A 15,468-nucleotide genomic window follows, 5' to 3' on the forward strand; every position below is an offset into this window, starting at 1 on the left:
CCTTCTGATTGCATCAAACAGATTTTCCTCATACCCGGAAGTAGCTTCCTTATATCCGTTCACAGACCAATCGAGACACTTCAAAACAAACACATGCCCACAAACCCAACAAAAAGGCATGAAATTACATTTTTAACCATAGTAACTTAAATAAAGCCTTCTAATGAACTTTTATACATTTTGATTTAAATTCCCTTTTGTGAACTTAACTTATTCTGTTTTTAGAGAAATAAAACAAATTATAATTATTAGTCGCAACAGTTACACTCCCACCAAATCACACAAACCTTAATGTGGGATTTCTTTTAAACATTTTTAACTTCAAAATAAACTTCTTCTGTTCTTGTACATTTACAATGAAAGTGCACTCAAGCAAACACATGAAATTTAAACTCACTCTGCTTCAAGCAGAATAACCACCTTCTGTACAGGTCTGTCAAGAAACCCGGTTTTAGTTGTGAGCTTTCCCTTTTTATCAAATGTAGTTTCACTAACCATCAGTTTTAGTTTCCTCACCCTACCATCTGACCTTGGGTAGACATCGGTGATTCTGGCCAGCTTCCATTCGTTGCGTGGTGCCAGGTCGTCTTTCAGAAGGACGATGTCATTGACCTTCAAGTTCCTTCTGTTCTTGTGCCACTTTTGCCTTGATTGTAGATTCAAAAGATATTCCCTTTTCCAACGGGTCCAAAACTCATTGGCCAAATACTGGACTCGACGCCACCTCTTCTTAAGGTACAGATCTTCTCAGACGAATTCTCCAGGTGGGGGCAGTATAATTGTTGACTTCATTGTGAGTATATGGTTTGGGGTTAAAGGTTCTGGTCCGGATGGGTCATTTAAGTGTTCAGCAGTAAGTGGTCTACTGTTAATGATGGCCATGACCTCATACAGGACTGTTCGTAGTAAGGTACTGTCGAGCCTTCGCGCCGACTGGTCGAGAACAGCCATAAGAACACTTCTTATTGTTCTAATTTGCCTCTCCCATATGCCGCCCATGTGACTAGCCGCTGGAGGGTTCATAAGGAACTCGCATCCGAGAGCCTTCACTCTTTCTTGATCCATTCCTGTCATAAGTTCAGCAAACTCTCTCTTTGCACCAACAAAATTGGTGCCTTGGTCGCATCTTAGCTGACGAACATTTCCTCTTGTGGCAATGAATGTTCTTAAAGCGTTGATAAATGCATCAGTTGTCATATCATCAACGACTTCAATGTGTATGGCTCTTGAGCATAGGCACGTAAGTAAGAGACCATATCTTTTCATGTCCTTCCTTCCATCTTTAACATAGATCGGACCGAAGCAGTCTATGCCGGTGTAAGTGAAAGGTGGAGCAGTCTCTGTTCTATCTTCAGGTAAGTCACCCATTCTCTGTTCTTCAGTACTCCTTCTGTACTTTTGACACTTGACACATTTGAAAATGTGTGACGAGACGGCACTGCTGTATCCTAGGACCCACCATCCATTGGCTCGCATTTCGTTCATCGTCATTCCACGTCCTTGATGATGCACCTTCTCGTGGAAGTGCTTAATAAGCAAGGCTGTGATATGGCTGCTCTTTGGGAGTATTGCCGGATGCTTTACGTGTGGATGCAATGCGGCTTGACTCAAGCGGCCTCCCACTCTTAAGATGCCTTCTTTATCCAGGAATGGATTTAACTTTCACAGCTTACTGTCTTTAGTCTTGAAAACTGCTTTCTCAAGTTCCAAGCTCTTTATCTCATCTGAGAATACTTCTGCTTGAACTAGCTTGATGATAGCAAGTTCTGCTTCTTTTCTTTCTTCCAGACTTGTACTTTCATTAATTCTTTGTTTCACACCTTTGTGTTCTTTTCCACATCGTTTCAATTTGGCAATTGCTCTTACCACTCTTGACCAATCAGAGAATTTCTCCAGGCGATTCAGCAATGATCTATCTTCTTCTGCATTGGTGTTACACACGACAGCTTCAGGATCATCTTCCTTGATTTCCCCCACCGTGCACTCTCTTTTGGGTAGTTGTGTTTGCCAGAGAAACTTTGGTCCCGTGAGGTTGACATTAGGCTTCAAACCTGGTGTCACTTGTCTCACTACAATGCGATGGCTGTCTCTGATGACATCGCCGTAGTCTACGTAGGGATTCTGGTTACCAATAATACTCCATCCAAGGTCTGTACGCTGGGCGTAGGGCTGGTTTTCTTTGCCAGACACGACTTCCCTGGGAAGTAAGGCTTGTGAGCAATTGTACCCAATGAGCAAACCTACTCCGCAGTCTTGCGGAGGTGGTATCTCATCTTGGAGATGCTTTAGATGGGACCATGCTTTTGCGGTTTCACTTGTAGGTATATGAGTTCTGTTCGCCGGAATGAACTCACGTGTGTAGACTGGTGGTAAGGCAATCTTCTCACCTGAATAAAAGCCTCTTACTTGCAGGTTGGTTACTTTTTGGGAGCTTACTACAGTAATTCTTGAGGTCATAGTAGAAAGCTTTAGCTTGATTTGCTCTTTGTCCACTTCCAATGCATCTGCTACTTCACTCAGAACAAAAGTTGTATCGCTTTGAGAATCCAACAGAGCATACACAAGGACCTCTTGGGTTGGTTGAGTTGTGGATGAAAGCCAGACTGGGATTATTGCAGCCGTTTGTATGTTATCTTTTTGAAGTATTACTCTACATGAAGTAGCTTCTTTGGTTCTTTCTTTGTTTTGGGGTGCTTGAGGTAATATTTCATTAGGATTTTCTTGACTTGTACTTGGCTTGGCTTGCGGTGGCTTTTGCTCATCTTTGGTTCGCTCCTCATGCAGACAAGTTGGATGCTTCTTTTCGCATGTGTCGCAAACACTCCTATTGCTGCAGTTCTTTTAGCGGTGTCCAGACTGAAGACAACCAAAGCATAAACGTTCAGCTTGGATGAACTTGACTCTGTCCGTCACAGCTTTCTCCATGAACTTCCTGCATTTATGTAATGTATGATTGTTCCTTTCACAGAAAATGCATGTCATGAAATTATTTTCCTTGGAGGTTGTAGTCTTTTCATTGAAACTTGTCAGTGTCTTTTCATTAGAACTTGTGTTCAACGTCTTTGCTCCAAAGCTTTGTAGTCTTTGAGACCTTGGCTTGTCCGTATCACTTGATTTCAGTGACTGCACTGAAGTGATAGGGTTGCAGGCGACTTTAGCTTCCCATGTTAGAAATCTGACAAAATGACTGAAAGAGGGAAATTGTTTTTTCTCTTGTTCCATTTCCATAACCTTTCGATTCCAAGCTGCGATCAGCCAATCTGGTAACTTAGAAAGAATCTTTCTGTTTTCATTACAGTCATTCAGGATCTCCAATGCCTTGATGTTAACCATGGCAGCCTCACAACTGCGGAGAAAATCTGTGAACTCTCGGAGCTCAAGACTATCCTTAGAACCAATCTTAGGCCACGCTTGAAGCTTGTCTCTGTATGCTTTTGCAATTGTAAATGGGTTTCCGTATCGCTCCTCCAGAATCTCCCATGCAGCAGTATAGGCAGATTCAGTTCCGAGCAGGAAGTAACCATCAAGGGCTTTCTTGGCTTGACCACCTGTGTATCTTCGTAGGTAGTATATCTTCTCATTCTCTTGTATGTTCTTCTGGTCTATCAAAATTTGAAAAGATAGTTTCCAGTCACTATATTTCAATGGATCCCCACTGAATGTTGGAGGTTCAGGAATTGGGATTCTGTTGACACTTAAAGCACCTGCTAGCATCTTAACGAGCTCTGCCGTACTGTCATTGGAGGTTTTCTTAACTTTTGATATGGAAGACCTATGTGTAGACAGATGACTTGAGGGTGCAGATACTTGGTCATCTTCTTTAAAATCATCTCCTAACTTGTCACTCCGCTCTTCTTTGACACTCCTTTGATCATATATCAGCATTCTCGCATTTGCTGCATTAAGACTTTTCACTGTCTCCAATTTCTTTATCTTTCTCCGTTTTTCCTCTAGAGTTCTTTGTAGAGCTATATGTTCTTCTTCTAATTGAGCTTTTATTTCAGCTTCCTCTTCTTCTCTCTGTATTCTTCGCCTCACTTCATCTTCTTCTTGCTGTAAGCGACGCTTTCGGGCTGCTGCTTCTTGTTCAGCTATCTTCTTTCCAGCTTTTTCTTCAAGAATATTTAATTCCAATTGTTCTCTTTCTTGCTCTTGTAGCACTTTTAGAACAGCTTGGCTTGCAGCAGCTTCAGCGGCAGCTTCTTGGCGACCCACGGAAGATTTGGTGCTTTCTTGCACTGTGTAGCCTTTCAAAATAGACATGACAGAGCTTTTACAAGTTGAGTTAAATATAGAACCAGCTTCTGGCCATTCTGGCTCCTCTTCTGGAATATTTCTATCCAGACGGCTTGTAGCTACAGAGAGAATGAAAGTGGATGTCTGTGTACATGTGTCAACTTTTCGTCGCGTTTCCTGTTCTGGAGTTGAAACTTGGCGTAGCTCTTCATAAGCACTCCTGACATCTGTAGAAAGACGTTTGATTTCACCAATAATGGAATTAACCAATGACTCATCCAAAGGTTCTTTTGATGATAATGGCATCTTAGCAGCTTTAACTTGAGCTCGCCATCTTCCATAACTGGCGTTGAACTTGAACTGAAGTGTGTTGATTTTCATCATTAGCATTCCTTTACCCTTTTCTGTTAGAGTTCTTAGTCTTGTACCTCTCCTCAGCTCTTGATTTTCCTCTTGCTGCTTTTCCTCTTCAGCACCACTCTCATAAGCCTGTACAGGTGTCAGGAGGACATCTTCCCTGTCCCTGTCCCTTACCTGTTCTGTAGGCCAACCTGACTTTGACATTTTTTTAATCAATTAAATTAAACACTTTTAAATGTTTTTAAATTGTCCAATATGTATCAACAGAAAATATTAGCAATAGAAGACATTTTAAATCACCCTTAGATGAACTTGTCCAATGCAAATATCAATAATTGTAGATACCTTAAATGTAAATACCTTAGAGCTCAAACAAATACACATCTTAAATTTAATCTTTGAATATCACTTTGCAAAACACAAAAAATATGAATTTTATATCACTTCAAAACTCAAATATATGCATTCAAAGGCAATTGGAAAATATTAAAGAAAATAGAAAAGCTTCAATATTAAATTAAATGGCCAATAGCCTACTTTCATTTATTTAGCAAAACGCCCTTTTAAATGTCTCTTGTATGACAAGGTTCTTTTAACTTAAATAAAATGATCAGATAAGTCCAGACGTTTACCACACACTCCACAGTATCTTCATACGTTTCAGTCTCTTCTTAATCACTCTTTTAGTGTCCAGTGTTCCTTATTGGCATCTTAACAGCCTACTGAAAACGCTGTGATTACCTGTGTCTTCCTTTTGAGTGTGTGCGCGCGCCAGGGGTGGAAGGGGGGGGGGGGCTCTTCTGCTCCGTGCTGATGACGTCACAGCTGCGCTGCGCTGCCCGGGTTCTTTAATGTTGCCGACAGTCTCAGCGTTGTCCACCGGTCGTTGAACAGTGCGAGTTTTCACTGTAACTCCCTCCACATAGCACTGACACAATGGCTTTCTTGAACTGATTTATTGAAGGCTTTCTTTCCCTTCAATTCACCGTGAAAACTGTTAATAAGATAAAGCATGTTACAAACGTAAAAATAACATGCACAGCATGTGGCTCAAACATTTACCGAAGTAAAATACAAACAGAAATGACAAATACCTCGTTGGCCTGCATGCTTCGTTTAGGAAGAAATTGTGATCTTCTGGCTCTTGTGGCCCAAACGCTGAAAGTCCTTGTGACACTTTTTAGTCCTTGTAACCATCAGTCGCTCTCTTTATCCCTTCTCATTGCATCAAACAGATTTTCCTCATACCCGGAAGTAGCTTCCTTATATCCGTTCACAGACCAATCGAGACACTTCAAAACAAACACATGCCCACAAACCCAACAAAAAGGCATGAAATTACATTTTTAACCATAGTAACTTAAATAAAGCCTTCTAATGAACTTTTATACATTTTGATTTAAATTCCCTTTTGTGAACTTAACTTATTCTGTTTTTAGAGAAATAAAACAAATTATAATTATTAGTCGCAACAGTTACAGTTACAATCCATCCAACGCCCGGAGAATACAGTGACTTGAATGAATGACAGATTTCACTGGTTTGTGCATGACAATTCCACGGAACCCAGCATTCATGATCTTGAAGCCTGAGGTCTGCCTATATGAGAACCCTCTAAATTTGGTGTTGTGTGTGCTCAGCTGAACATGAGCTGATCAGGTATGTTGCAAACTACTTCATGATAAAAACACAGGACCTTGCTATTATTTATTTCCCTGTTTATGTATAAAGGTAAGAAGTAAAGTCAAAAAAAGGCTTGTTTCCACCCTGTTTCGAACAGGGGACCTTTCGCGTGTGAGGCGAATGTGATAACCACTACACCATGGAAACTACTGCAAGAACTCACCTTTGTCAAGACTTACAAGTTGATATTCGGCCGATGGAAAACATGTGGCTCTCAAGTCTCATTGCTGTTAGTAGCTGCATTGCATTTCTTGCCTTTTGTGGATGTTGTTATATCCCTTGTGCACGTAGAATGTGTTCCACGTCGTAGCATTTCAAACGCTCTTCCTCTTAACCGAGTTCATGAACCTACATTGTTATGCAGGCATTGGTGGTTCAGTGGTAGAATTCTCGCTTGCCATGCGGAAGACCCGGGTCCGATTCCCGGCCAACGCATCTGTTGCTTATTTTAGATTTTAAATAATATTCATATGGGACAAAAGCAATGTTTGTGACAACCGCAAGACACAGGCATTGCACTCAGAAGGCATATTGGACTCACCGAAGACTGAAGCAGAGTACTCCAAGTTACTCCCATCCAAAGACAATGACATTGCGCCATCGTAACAAGAGATTTTCTAATAATTGGGGGAGTAATGAATCAAATTTAAAAGTCAGTCTCTGCGGCGCAATTGGTCAGCGCGCTTGGCTGTTAACTGAGAGGATAGTTGTTCAAGCCCACCCAGGGACGAAGCTTTGCTACGAGCACGTTTTGAGGGTTTTCTTATACAGCCCGTGTCCTTCTCTAAATTGGCACTATAGTTTCGAGATAAAACGTGTTCCACGTTTGCAACCGTGCTAGTTTAAAATAGTGATAATCAATGCTCTCCCCTCAAATTGGCTATCCGTTGAGTATAGGGTTATAGGCATCAAGTTGAAATCCATGATGTTCCAGGCGCTGTAGCTGTCAGTCAAGATGCCTGTTTGTTAAACGGGAGATGTTTGGCTGAAATCCTGTCAGTGTCTTGGTGTTTTTTCTGTATCACTTTCTCATTTTTTTCCTAAACCACGTGAATGTGGGCCTAACTTCTATTCATTTTGAATGAAATCCTAATGGATCCACAGAGTTTGATGTTTACTACAATTTCTTAATGAGAAATGCCATTTTAAATGTGGACAAAACCAGCACTCAGAAATAAACACGGCTTCAGTTGGGTTCCAAATCACTTTGTTACCAGTAGTTAGTCTGGATACTAACCAGAGTAAGCTGTCTTCTCTAATTCTTTGGGAATTACATTTATGATTCCTGCTAAGGTGAGAGTTTAAACATCTTATAAGTCAATCTCAACAGTACAGTTACAATCCATCCAATGCCCGGAGAATACAGTGACTTGAACGAATGACAGATTTCACTGGTTTGTGCATGATATTTTCATGGAACCCAGCATTCATGATGTTGAAGCCTGAGGTCTGCCTATATGAGAACCCTCTAAATTTGGTGTTGTGTGTGCTCAGCTGAACATGAGCTGATCAGGTATGTTGCAAACTACTTCATGATAAAAACACAGGACCTTGCTATTATTTATTTCCCGGTTTATGTATAAAGGTAAGAAGTAAAGTCAAAAAAAGGCTTGGTTCTACCCTGTTTCGAACAGGGGACCTTTTGCGTGTGAGGCGAATGTGATAACCCCCATAGCAAAAATGTGCTTGCTCATCTGTTGCTTAATCTCGTATCTTGAGAGCATTTTGAGCTTCTCATTTCTGTCTAATTCTGTGATCAATTGTTTCTCTTTTTTTGCTCCTAAGGGACCCTTAGGAGCAATGAATACGCTAAAAAGAGACAAGACATCACTGAGACAAAGGAGGTTGAGTTGAGACAACCATTTGAGCAATATTTGAGAAGTGGGATACACTGAGGAGAGCTCATATATGTATGCCACTGATCTCAATTATGTCTCATTTATTTTTAAGGACAATAAAAAGAGAAAGAAATGAGATGTATGAGCAACAAAAGAGATCTTATGTATGTCTTTTTCATGTCTTGATTATTTCTCTTAAATGTCTCATCATATCTCAAATTTGAGAATCATGAGAACAAATTGAGAGTCCAATTTAAATATTCATTATCAGACTTAATTAGAAATAACACTAAACAAATACTCAAATATTTAAAGGTGTATCACTTTATTTGGCTACACAAAAATACAAAATATGATATATAAAAATAGATTAAATACAAACATTTAAATGTAGTTAATTAGTACATACATAATGTACATATTGACATTCACAATACTTAAAACAACATAGAAAACAAAATACAAAAAATAAAACAAATACAAAAATAAATGAATTTAACCTTAATTACTCACTTTGTTATTGTGAAAAAGTCAGGTGTAGTTTTTTTAACTCCTTGTTGAGCAAACCATGTCCCTTAGTTAAAAAAAAAAAAACTTGACTTCATCTCAGTAATAGGGTGAGTAAATGACTAAATTTCCATATTTGAAATATTCCAAGTAAAAACTGAAATACATTTATAAAATTGTAACCATGCTGTCTGGAACTGGTCTACATACAAAAAACAATCACACATTGAAAACCACGGATTCTTAACATTTTTTATCTTGGGGCACGACCAACTTTTCCACTACAAAGGGGTCTGGGGTCAACTGAAATATAAACACTGAATTAGTCATCTTACACTAAAGTGTATTACAACCGAGTACCATTGCGGCCCATATGGACGGACCACAGCTAAGAAACAGATATTTATTGGCGGCTTCCAAGGGGTACTCGCAGCCAAACAGTGGGCCCTAGCTCTATGATTAAGAAACACTGTTGTAAACAATAGAACGGGCTCCTGCGATAACAATACGACATTGGGTACACAAATGATCATTGAAACATTTTGAAATTGGTTACAAAAGCTACTAATATACCTCATTATGTAAGCAGTAACATACTGCGTCATTCCCAGTTGTATTTTTTTAAAATTTGAAAACAACTTTGCACTGTGAAGGGATATTAGCCGCTAGCTTGTTAGTGAGGTTGCATCAGTGCCAAATTAGCTTGACACAGCACAGCTCAATATGCATTGTCACAGTATAACGTGGTTCTAAAAGCTACATCATGGGGCAATTTTTTACAATATATACTGCGCAAACTTGATCCAAAATATTAACATGTTTACCAAGGAAACATCCTACCCCAAAATGAACTTGGCAGGTACAAGAGCCTACTTCAAACCTGCTCTGGCCCGACATTTGTTTACCAAAGCTTTCTTCAGCTTGGCCTCCTCAACATTCTCCCAATCAGGAAGGGTACCGCATCTCAGGACATACGCTGCAAGGCAAGAACATAATAATCAGCCATTCGTAATTTTGCCACATCAGAGTTTCTACAGGTATCAAATCTATGCATTGCAATGCAATAATAATAATAATGCAAACCAAATGTAATGCTTTTAATGCCATGTTTTTGGTACTTAAAAAAATGTAATGACCATGTGCGACTGCAGTTTTTTTATACAGTTGAAGCTTACAATTATTTGTATACACACAGTTGTAATCATTAGAAAAGTTAATTAGTTGAAAGGTTTACATTAACTGTTACTATCTAGTGTATTAGAATTGGCTTCCAAAGCTGTTTAATTGGATAATGTATTTTTATTTATTTATTTTTGTGGAGTAGCATCTGGTGTTTTGACTGTATGCATGGCCGTAGACAATCGCTAATTAAAAGGTTCCGTCCATCAAAAATATTAAAGGAGAACTGCACTTAAACCCTCTAAACAAACATCCAATTCAGCATCAGATGAGCAATATAATATACCCATTAGCCATTTTTTTTGGTTGTGTCTGTTTAAAACATGCTGTAAGTATATATATATTCTCTGAAAATATGACTTATAATAGCCACAAGCTGGAGGATACCACTTTTAATCAGGATACAATTTGTTTTAAAATAGTTAAAAGGTTTTATGGAATAATAAATGAACAGCATACTAGGATTGCAATTTATGCATGTGTTTGGAAATGGATGATCGATTTAAACATTTTAGAAAAATACAGAACAATATTGGTAAAAATGCCAATGAGATGCATTAAAAAAAAAAAAGCTATGGCAATTAAACATCCATCCATTTACTACCACGTATTCCCTTTGGGGTCACAGGGGGTGCTGGTGCCTATCTCAGCTACAATTGGGCGGAAGGCGGAGTACACCCTGGACAAGTCGCCACCTCATCGCAGGCAATTAAACATATTTAACTTATTGTATTTTACACCCTCTGTTGTTTAAAATGTTTACAGTAAATAGCAGGTAGGTATCAAGTTTCCGGCAGCTGAAATAACTTGTATTCATTTATTGTGGGAATGTCAGAGAATAAAAGAGTTTTGGTCTGCTGTGAAAATTGCCCTGTTTGTCCATCCTAGGCCACCAAAGATAACTTGAGGCACTTGCGTCGCAACAGTTGCTAATGTTAGCCAAGTTAGCTCATATGTGTTGAAGTGGAGGTGCTTGAAATAAATGACTCAGTGAATGAAAAAAGCTCGGCTTCTCCATTATCCTGACAAAGTGTCACAGCTAAGGACTACACGCCTACAGTGACCAAAGAATACAAAGGTTTAGGCCCCCAGAGCAGTTTCATTTTGCTTTTATTGAGGCAGTGCTTTTGTCGTGTTCCCAGCTTACAATACCGCTTGTCTGCAGTTTGACAACTGCAGATAAAAAAAGAAACACACAGACAGACGTAACAATTTCAATGACCGTAATCTTCTTAAGTTAATTTTCATTTACCGTTTGACATATTGACTATCGGCCATGTCCTACAATTGTATTAAATTTTTTAAATGCCTCTGGACAACGCATTTAATGCTTTTTATTGCAGTTTAAGGCCTTCATTTAGGCAAAATCAATTTAATGACTTAATACCTTGTGGAAACCCTGCATATACAGTAAATTAATACACACAAGCACACTTCAAGTTGATGGACATAACACTATATTGCTTATTATCACGCAAGTTTTTAGGTCAATCACAAACTGTAATTATGTAACATTCAGTTATGCCTCTAGTGTGCTGAAATAGATAAGGGATCAAACTTTCTCGTATTGAACTTCTCTTTAATTATTGTTACCCAATTTTGGACTGAAAACTTTTTTCTGGTCAAGGATGCGCTTTCCTGTTCCTGAAGGGTTCTTTCCAGGGCGACCAAAAGGGAAGCATTTTGACATTCCTCTACTGTAAAAAAGTGGTCAAAAAGTGCGTGGAATAAACGCATACATTTGGGCTTTGAAGCATGACTCATGGCAGCAAGGCGGAACGATGATATGTATACACCGCTCTCAGGAAATAGTTCTTGCTGGCCCGATTGTTGAGGAGCGCCGTCGCTGTATTTGTCTCCAACGAGGTCGCAGAGAGTTTGAAGTACTCTGACTTGGCCAGGATCTGAAAGAGAAAAAATAGCACAAACAATACCAGAATGAGAAAATAATGTGTTCAAGGCCCATCACAAATTTAAGTAAACAAAACAATGACATCATGAATAAATTAGCATTAAGTACTTACCTATTTTCAAGAGGACTTCTTCGATCCGTTGCTTTTCTCGCAGGATTTTTTCGAACTCCTCCCTACATCCATCACATGGTTTCCATGATTTTTCTGCCTGTGGTCGATAACAGATAGTGTCCTCACGAGATGGGTTGCCTGCATCTCTCCTGTCTGGTGCCAAGAAAGCTGCGTTTTCATTGTCAGGTGGATTCACCTGGCTAGCTGGTAAACCATTGTGTACGCCGGGTGAAGGACCAGAGGTGTTGTAGACATTTGGTGATGGGCCAGCGGTGTTGAAGTTATGCGGGGATGGGTGGGGTGTACAGCCTCCATAGAGTGATGGACCTTTGGTGGTGAGGCCATTGGTTGATGGGCAGTATGCATGGTCTTTGTAGGGAAATGGACCTTTGACGTTGAGGCCATATGGTGATAGGCTAGATATATGGCCTGCGTAGGGAAATTGACTATTGATGTGGAGGCCATACAGTGATGGGATGGCTGTATTGCCGCTGTAGGGTGATGGACCAATGGTTCCCTCTCTGGTAAACCTATCATGAAATTTCATTGAACCATAGATTACAATTCTATAAACCCAATGTGTCCATATATGTATATACAACATCAAAAGAGATTAGAAATACTGAACTGCAAAAAAATTACTGAAATGATTTATATTTTAGGCAGCACGGTGGGGGAGGGGTTAGTGCGTCTGCCTTACAGTACGAGGTCCTGAGTAGTCCTGGGTTCAATCCCGGGCTCGGGATCTTTCTGTGTGGAGTTTGTCTGTCCTCCCTGTGACTGTGTGGGTTCCCTCCGGGTACTCCGGCTTCCTCCCACTTCCAAAGACATGCACCTGGGGATAGGTTGATTGGCAACACTAAATTGGCCCTAGTGTGTGAATGTGAGTGTGAATGTTGTCTGTCTATCTGTGTTGGCCCTGCGATTAGGTGGCGACTTGTCCAGGGTGTAAACCGCCTTCTGCCCGATTGTAGCTGAGATAGGCACCAGCGCCCCCCGCAAACCCAAAGGGAATAAGCGGTAGGAAAATGGATGGATGGATGGATTTATATTTTAACCTACAGCGGCCAAAGTGGACCTTAGTCTATGTGCAGTAAGGAGAACAAGTATTTAAAAGACCGGCGGTTCTGGAAAATATATTATTTTCAGGTAATTTGCATTTTTTCCCCCCAGGGAATTGATCACCTAGTAACCTCTACTTCTCTGAAGTATCAAATATGGATTTCATGCAATAAGTTGCAAATTAATTACTTTTGAAAAGTTCATACAATGTGATCTTACAGATACTATCTCTTAAAATTGAAGTGTACCTATAATGATATTAATACAAATAATAATACAAGTAACAGACCTCCAACTACAAAACCAGCAGTGTATAAATTATTTTTTCTCCTCACTCTATGATGGACGGTACCAATAATGAAAATAAATGTACCATGACCGAAATTGACCATATCTTTAATCGTTCTGTACAGTACTCTTAAACAAAAACATTTCACATCAAAGACAAAGGAACTGGATTAATACTGAAGATGAAATCATCTTGACTGCAAGGAAATAGACAACTCACTTAGTCTACAATACCAACTAACAAATTATGACAGATTTTTTAATATTAAGTTATACATAACATTGACTATCCCAAAAAGTTATTACTTTATATATCTCCAGGATCATTTATGAAATGTACAAATAAGTATAAACTGTCAACAAGTATTTATATTTGGTTTAAATATGTGTTTTGAAACTATTGCTTATTGATATTTCCGCCCTACCTCCTTTCTTCCACAAAGGAAGTACAGACATGTGAGTACCCTTTGACAAAAGAGGAGGGAAATTCACAAAAAAGAGGAACATTTCTATCCGCATGTAGGGCTCCCACACAATCCCCGAAAATATATTTTTAAGAATCAATACTACATAGCACTGGGCCAATACAATTTAGGCAAGAGCAACCGCAAGTACCTGCGGCCGAGGCGAGCGTTCCACAAATTTTGTTTGGATCCTATTTTTTTTTATATTGTTTGCTTAATTCATCCATGGAATTTTTGTTATAGTTGAAAACTCCGGTCGGACAGGTTTTTACGGGACACATTTTCGGTGGTTGCTCTGAGAACCCACGGGTGTATAGTTAATGCTGGATTGCTCATAAGAAAGCAAAGTTCGCTCTGTTTTCTGACACTCACCTTTCAACTCCCATCGTTCCACTACTTTTATCTATATTTTTTTACATTCTTATTTATATTTAATTGAAAAAAATGCGGCATTTATATTTTGACGTGAAACTGAATGTTTAAAAACTTTGATTTTTTTCTGTTAAGAAAGTATATATTGTGTAAATGTTTCTCAATAAAACTTGTTTATAGGATTTCAGTGTGTTCAAGTACTTCTTGAGCACATTCATCAATACTGTGATAACAAATATAACCATGACATGAAATGTTCATTTTGTTACTCCCTATTTTTGACACGTGAGATTGTAGAGTGGATATTTACACTCTATGCAGTTTTGACCATAACTAAAAAGTAATAAAATGATGGCAAATAATTGTTTTCAGGATCCACAAGTTCAGAACTTTTAATCCTGAAATCAGAGTGCATACAGATGTTGGGTTTTGGGCAATATAATACATCAATTATTTGTATTTGTTATTAACATACCATTTAATGAAACAATGATTTGATGGCAAATAAAATAATGTTTAAATTAATGCTGTTCTTTTGGTTTGATAATTCACCAAATTTGCCAAAGATTAAACGTTTTGAACTTGTAGACCCATAGGCATGAGGTAATAAATGTCAAGCTTACCCATAGGCAGTGTTGCTGCCTGTTGCAAGTCCCCCATCACTTGATAGATTCAGTGCTGTGATATTTTCATGTTCAGACAGTGGGTTCCGATCTACTGTTATGGTGTCAGACCCTGATGTTGAATGTGATGGCTTACTGGCTTCCAACATATTTAAAAATGACTCCTGTGGAGTTTGGCAGCCTTTTGGTGACTGAGTCTGATCTTTTCCTAAAATACATTCAACAGTTGCCCTATAAAATTTACCATCTGACCACCTTGCTAAAACAGAATCTCCTGTTTTAAGATCTAAGATCTGCACAGGAGCTTCATCTCTTGACAAAATGTCTACTCCTGTAAAGATTTTGCCGGTATAACCGTCCTCCCATCTGACGAATGCAAAACAATCTGAAAGAGAGAGTGCAAAAGAGAAAGTGTTTAAAATGTTTTATTTAAGTATAAAAAATTGGACTGGTATCTGTCAGCTCATTTGGACAAAAATGTTATAATTATTCCCTCTCCCCATCCCTATTTGGATTTTAAAGCATATGGTAGGATGAGCTTGCCCATCGCTGTCTTAGAGGTGTGTGGCCACATTACAATTAGGGTACTGTTACCTAACTTCCTTGGGGCGACTTTCCCAAGGTGGCATTCTCAGCTGTTCTTTAAATACTAAACAAACAAATAAAATAATATTTCCAGTTTGTTAGCTACATGTAACTGTAATTTGGTGTAACCATAGTCCACTTTGCCACACATACACTTACCTGATTGCTCATTTGGGGGAGGACAATTATGCAGGTCCTTCATTTTTCTTTGTGGGAACTCTTAACCTCTTTCTTGTAGTCATTTCTT

General features: G+C 39.0%; 1 long non-coding RNA gene and 2 other non-coding genes across 3 annotated transcripts in view; 2 read left to right on the forward strand and 1 right to left on the reverse strand.

Annotated features, from left to right (window-relative positions):
- LOC133538252 (uncharacterized) overlaps positions 1–15,468 on the forward strand; it is a 96,531-nt gene that overhangs the window by 17,548 nt on the left and 63,515 nt on the right. The gene's annotated exons all lie outside the window — the stretch shown is intronic.
- On the reverse strand, positions 6,354–6,426 carry trnav-cac (transfer RNA valine (anticodon CAC)). Its single transcript has one exon. It is a non-coding gene; the product is annotated as a tRNA-Val (tRNA).
- trnag-gcc (transfer RNA glycine (anticodon GCC)) lies at positions 6,644–6,714 on the forward strand. The gene has a single exon. It is a non-coding gene; the product is annotated as a tRNA-Gly (tRNA).

Source organism: Nerophis ophidion, linkage group LG01 (assembly GCF_033978795.1).
Source record: "Nerophis ophidion isolate RoL-2023_Sa linkage group LG01, RoL_Noph_v1.0, whole genome shotgun sequence".
Lineage (NCBI taxonomy): Eukaryota > Metazoa > Chordata > Actinopteri > Syngnathiformes > Syngnathidae > Nerophis > Nerophis ophidion.